The 6,552-nt window shown below is 51.3% G+C and overlaps 1 protein-coding gene across 1 annotated transcript in view; it reads left to right on the top strand.

The window, feature by feature from the left end:
* Nucleotides 1-5,330: 5,330 nt before the first annotated feature.
* Nucleotides 5,331-6,552, top strand: part of Nr4a3 (nuclear receptor subfamily 4 group A member 3) — a 39,839-nt gene continuing 38,617 nt past the window's right edge. The window contains exon 1 of the mRNA XM_003470726.5: nucleotides 5,331-5,471. The gene's annotated coding sequence lies outside the window, so the exon portion shown is untranslated. The remainder of the gene's footprint in view (nucleotides 5,472-6,552) is intronic.

The raw sequence follows: 6,552 nt of genomic DNA, 5'->3' as shown, positions 1-6,552 counted from the left end.
AAAAGAGTCAAACCAAAAGTCTACCAGTAAAAAAAACTTTCAAAGCAATGTTACAAATCTGCCTACGCAACAAGCCAAACTGCCATTTCCTTGTATCTCCACGAGGCTGTGACACTTCTGGCGGGCACTCTAACATGGGATGTTCAATCAGGAATATCAAAAGTTCAGGCAAAGGAAACAACTAATGTATGACCTCACAAAAACTTGTCTCTGTCAGTAATATTCTAATACATATGTTACTTATGTTATGACTGCACTATCCACATTCAAGTTAGATGAGCCAATATTTAATGATATTTACTATCTATGCTGAATATTACTAGATGTTACAGAAAATTCAAAGACATGTAAGGCACGCTTTTCAAGATTATAGCTTGACTAGGTTATAGGCTGTGGACATAAATATTCAAAAAACAATAGAATAAGAATTTTATGAAGACAACCTGAGTTCACTTCTTCAGCTAGTTTCAGAAAGAGTAAGACTGGGGGGTGGAGGACTGAACTTACAACCTTGTGCTTGCCAGGCTGGAACTGTGCCAGAGCTATATTCCCTGCCCAAGGAGGGTAAGATTTCTAAGTGGAGAAGGAAGGAGAAAATAAAACAGCATAAAAAGGACAACTACAAGCAAATATGGGACACTGAAAAGACCTCTGAAGAAAAACAGGATACAGCTTGACGAGGATAGGGGAATTCTGTGGAAATCTGACCTCTGCCTTACATTTTGCAGATAATATCTAGCTGTTGAAAACGTCTGAGGCTGAGTGATATAACAAAAGTCATATTTTAGGAAGACTAATGATAAAAATTGGTAAGAGAGAATAGTACAAGAAAGTCAGATAGAAAATTGCTACAATATTCCAGGAGTCTTGAGCCAGGTACATCTCAAGTATATATATATGGTTAACTATTATTAAATTTTGTATTTGTATCTTCAATATAGTATAGAACTTTTGATTCCAGAACACCTTTTGATTACAATTCTTGGACTTCCCCTTTTATTTTCACATTAGGTAACTTCTGGCTTGGAAATTTTATTTCATTTCTTCTCAACTAATCTTTGCATTAATAGGAATAATCACTATTCCTTACCCACTAGCAAAATTCAGATTTCCTGTTACTGCTTCACCAAAAAAATATTTAAAGTGATTTTTAAACCATTTTGTTAAAACTGCTTTATATCACACACAAAAATTTCTCCTACGTTTCATTTTGTTCTCCAAGAGAAATTACTTTCTTTCCTGCAGGCCTACAAACCAAAACAAAACGAAAGGTGGTTATCAAGTGAATAGGTAATAGTTATTTCATAGAAAGTTTTCAACAGATTGGCTGCTTCGAGCAACAGGAGAGCAGAAACTGCCACATTCTAAAAAAAAAAAAAATCCCTCTTCTAGAAAAGTGGTCCCAAACCGGAAAAGTTTTAAATGCTACAGATTAAGAAAGTCTTATTCTATTTGTTTCCCCAACAAATACTTAACATAAAGTATTAAATTTCACTTTAAAAATATCATCACCAAAAATACTAAAAGTCATCCTGCATGTGCCTTATACAATTTTATACCTGATTTCTAGGAAATCACACTTTTGAAAATGTAAAGCACATATTATTTTGGAAAACAGAACAATTAATCCCATTGGGTCACTGAAAGAATTACTTGTGGTTAGGGCCACAGGAGTGAGCAGATGATTGTGTACCTGGATTCTATTTCCATCTGAGTGTTAAAAAGCTGTCACTTATCAGAGACCATTGGAACCTCTCTAATGATCAGTCCAGCTCCCTAAAGAGAAGAAAGGGGAGAGTAACAGAGGTTTGGCTCAGCGATGTCAAACAGCCACTAAATCCAAAGGAGTGGTCAAGGGACAGACTGAGGTCCTCACAGGAAGGAAAGGAATCTGATGTGTGAGAGAAAGAGGAGGGGTACACACAGTCCTACACAAAATAGGGGTCCCGAGGACACATTCAAAGAGAAAAATGCTTACTTTGAGTTTCCCAGCCAGGTATGAATTTTCTTTTTTTAAAGCACACAAGCTTGACACTCACTGGAGCTCAATCTACATGAACAAACTTAGTTGCTTTATAACGACCTGAGTTAGCAAGAACCTTTCATATAATAATAGAAGGCTATTTTATTCACTAAATTCATTGAAAAATGTCAAATTCCCAAAAACTGTACCTAATTTTAGGGTTCCTACCAAGTGATTCCAGTGCTGCATAAGATTTTAAACCCAAGGGGGAACGGTGGGGTGCAGAATGCAGATGAAGTTTTTACAGCATGGAAATAAAAAGTATTTTTAAACCTTCTTGAGGGTGAGGAGTTAGTCAAGAAGCAATACGTGGAAACTGTCAAGTGCTTCTCTACACACCCACCCACCAGATACCATCGCAGCCGGCTGGGGGAAGTCTCCTCTTCTTGCCTGACAGCTTCACTTTCTTTGAGGTCTGGAGCTGGTGATCACACTGTCCCGTCATGGTATTTTCAGTTAACAAAGCAGTTATTCAACAAGGGAAAAAGCCACAAAGGAGCAGAGCAGCTGCTGCTGCACCCGTGATGCAAGTGCAGGATAAGCCCCGGGCCGCCACCGCCGCCTCGGCTCCTCCGTGACGTCCGGGAGGGGTATCCCCGGCTCTCAGGAAGTGGCGGCCGCGGGCAGCTCCGCCCCCACGCCTCGGGGCCGACGGGGCCGCCGGGCCTGCAGAGGGAGGCAGGGCGCGCAGGAGCCACCGTCCCCGCACGCAACGCGCGCGCGCAGCCCGCGGTCCACGCGCCCCACTCTGCAGCCCGCGCCGCCACTCGACAAGGACGCCGCGCCGCGCCCTGGTCCCTCGGCTCGGCTTGCGCGCGGGAAGGAGGCCCGCCCGCGCCCCGTTTCGCCACAGCTCACACCCACTCACCCCGACCCCCGGCGCCGAGCCCGGCCCAGCCTCGCGGGTCACCAGACCGGGTCGAGCCGAGTCCAAGATGGCGACTCCGCCACTCCCGCCCCTTGGCTCCGCAGGCAGGGTCAGGGCGTCCCCCTCACGCGGCGCGCTCGCGCCCGAGGCCCCGCTAAAAATAGCCACGCTCAACTCTATGTTTGGTTCGGCCCGATCCCGGCGCGGTGGCGCGCGCCCCGCCCCGCCCCGTGCGCCCTGCCCCGCCCCGCCCCGCGCGGCGTTGAATGGAGGAGGGCGGGGGTGACCGAGGAGAACCTACTCCGCTATCTGCGGCGCGCGCCGGCGGCGGGGCCCAGCCAACCGCCGAATTTAGTAACATCGCCTGCGTCAATCACGCGCCTCGCGTGCGTCAGCGCAGCGCGGCTCCAGGTTCTGCTCCCCCCTCCAGCCTCTGAATGGATACAATGTAGCAGCGCCCTCCTGCTTTCTGAGACTGGATTGGAACCTGCCGCGGGTTAGAGGCTGGGTTCATCCCGGCTGGGTCAACTTCTGGCGCATCCTCCCACGATCTTCTCTCCACACCAGCCTGTCTGAAGTGAAAGTGGAGGCGAAGACAGATATTCATGCCATCACATGGTAGTTTTGTTTTCAAGTTTCTGGTCCTAACTCGAACTTTGTTAGAATCTGAAACATGTGCTTTGGACAAAGGGCTCTGCTCTCTCTCTCGTCTCAACTCTTCCACCACCCTCTCACAATTAGACGCAAAGACTGGGATAGGTCAAAGAAATAAAATGTCACATCTGTTTGAAGTGGACCATGTGGGGACCCTGTCTGCACTGTGTCACTCAAGTATTTTCTCCTGAAAAATTCATTCTTGAAAGAAGCTGCTTGCAGTCAGCAGCAACCTTTGGAACTAGGAGTCTTTACCTGTAATACACTTTTATTTTGTTTTCCAAAAAAAAAAAAATTTAAAACTCGTTTCCAGGGGAGAGAATGCTGCCCTCCATGTTCTCCGAGCACTATTTCAAGATAAATGTGTTCCAGGAGACAGGAGAATATCCCCTAGCTAGGCCACATAAATCCTGTTGATTGATTTCTAAACGTTTGGTTTGAGAAATTGGGAGACAGCACCTAAAACTTTCCAGAAAAATGAAAGCTCGAGTTGAGAGCTCCATTTCTGACAGGGTGCTGGGGAGGAGGAATGATTTGCTACAGTCACATTCGCTCAGCTGCTCAACACGTGTGTTTGTTTTATACACACATTAAGTAGTTTCTGCTGCAGCATGCGCGTGACTGATGGATGTGCACTTCGTTGGGTTATAATGTGTCCATTTAGGAAGCCCGCGCCGTTAAGTGTAAAGAAATAAAATCCCCGTAGCCATCAGTGCGAAACAAGCACCCAAGATCTGATGGAAGAAGGCGAATTAGCCTAGGCACAGAGGACCTGAGAGACGTAAACAGCTTCAGAACCACTGCAGGAGGGAAGCGCGGCCGCTCTCAGAGAGTTTTCGGGCTGGTGCCTGAACTCCTCCAGCGCCGGCTGCCAGGTCACTGGAGAAGCTGGCTGGCGGAACCAACCCTTTCGGAAGAGCTGTCCTCTCCCCTACCCCCTCACCCTGGCTCGGTGCCTCGGGGCAGCCTCGGAGGCGCGCCAGCAGTACTCCTCCAACTCTACTCCACCCGAGCCTGACAGCTGGGCGGTCCCGCCTGACCCGCGGGCGGGCCGCTGCACCCTCCGGAAAACGCGCGCCCTGGCGAGCTGCGCCGCGGCTGAGCGCCTGACAGCGCGGGTCGGCCAGCCCTCGGGACCCGTGCAGGCGGCTGGGCGCTGTTTCCATGGTGCGGCCGTGCGAACGGCCGAGGAACGGGCGCGCGCGCACAAACACACACACGCACACGCGCGCACACACACACACACACACACACCCTCCCTCGCACACGCGGAACCGGCTGGGCCAGGGGAGGGAGGAGGAGGGTGACGTAGCGTCCCATGGCGTCACATTGACGTCTCGCATTCCAGGCACTCTATGGAGAGGCCGCTAGGGCTCCTGTGGCATAAATGACGTGCAGAGAGAGCGAGCGAGCGCGCAGCCGGGAGAGCGGAGTCTCCTGCCTCCCGCCCCCCACCCTCCCAGCTCCTGCTCCTCCTCCGCTGCCCATACACAGACACGCTCACACCCGCTCCCTCACTCGCACACACAGACACACGCGCGCACACATACTCCGCGCTCTCCCGCGCGCTCACACCCCTCTTGCCCTGCGCCTTCGCGGGTGCAGCGCCGCGCCGCAGCCGGACGCCCCTCTTCGGCTCACTCTGCGACGCTGACAGCGCTGGCGGTGGCCTTGGAGGTGGGAGCAGCGGCGGCATCCTCCCCCTTGGTCGCGGCCAGAGCCTGAACGCCGGTGGAACCTCTCGGCGGCGCTCTCCCATGAGTCGGGATCGCAGCATCCCTCACCAGCCGCTCACCGTCTCCGGGAGCCGCTGGGCTTGCACACCGCAGCCCTTCCGGGACAGCAGCTGTGACTACCCCCTCAGTGCAGATTTCGGGGCATCTCTCTAGAAACTCGCTCTAAAGACGGAACCGCCACAGCACTCAAGTACGTATGAGATTTACCCAGTTAATAAGGGGACTTGCTAAAAAGTTGGCGCGCTGGGAAGCGTCGCTCCTGAAATTGACAACTTTGAGCGCGGGGGGTCCCCCCCACACACAGACACACCCGCCTTTCCATTCTGGCTTTGCTAGCTAAGCAGCCCGTGGGTTCTGACCTAAAACTTTTCCCCTGTAGCCTGCCGGCGGGGACTTTGGAACTGGTGGCAGTCATCTCCCCACCCGAAGAGGCGAAAAACCTCTAACAAAGAGGAAGACCGGGATGTGTGCTATAGCAGCTCGGGCTATGCGGTTCAGGGTATTTCGGCTCTAGTTGTCATGGTAATGATGCTCTCGGCGGCGGCGGCGGCGGCAGAGGCAGGGAGTTGCAGCCCGGGTGACGAACGGCAGTAATTTTCCTGCCTTTTAAGTATTATTGAAAATAGTTGCTCTGGTGGATCCAAGTTAATGTACCTAATGATGGAACAGAGCTGGTTGTCTGGGAGAAAGCCTAGGAGGGAAGCGGCCTGGGCAGCAGCAGCCGGTGTTCGCTGAGGCGCTCGGAGGATCACTGGAAAGAGGGCGTAATTGTAGGAATGTGGCTTATTGTATTGAAATGAGCCTGGGGCTCCTCCAGGCACGTCTGCCTGGCGTCGCTGACTTACCGGTTTACACTTTTCCCTTCGGAGGTAATCGGTTGTAATTGCTGGCTCCCGCGCCCCAACACGCGTGGGGATCGCGTCCCTCTCTTCTCGGTCTTGGCTCGGTGTGGGAAAGGCATGTTTTAATTGTCACTGGCAGAACTCTCACTTTCAGAGAAGTTGCTTCGGGTGCATTAACTGTTACGAAAGCTCTCGGCCTCGGGACCAGCGCGGTCCTGCGAGCTCAGCTTTCGGAGACTGAGTTTCAGGCGCACTTTCTGGAACCTGTTGGGAGCCTGAGCAGTTCTGAGGGGGACAACGTTGGTCCCTCGATTTCCGAGAACGTCTCTGGAGATTGCTTTTTCACTTTTTAGGCTCCGGGATTCTCCAGAAGGAAGAGCTGCAAAGAGTTTAGTAATCAGAGATCTCGGGCTGTTATCCCAGGGCCTT

The sequence above is a fragment of the Cavia porcellus genome, unplaced genomic scaffold (assembly GCF_034190915.1).
Source record: "Cavia porcellus strain 051 isolate PalLab524CR breed Dunkin Hartley unplaced genomic scaffold, mCavPor4.1 scaffold_1, whole genome shotgun sequence".
Taxonomy (NCBI): Eukaryota; Metazoa; Chordata; class Mammalia; order Rodentia; family Caviidae; genus Cavia; species Cavia porcellus.
Note: the sequence above shows the minus strand (reverse complement) of the source record. Positions and strands in the feature narration are given on the sequence as shown.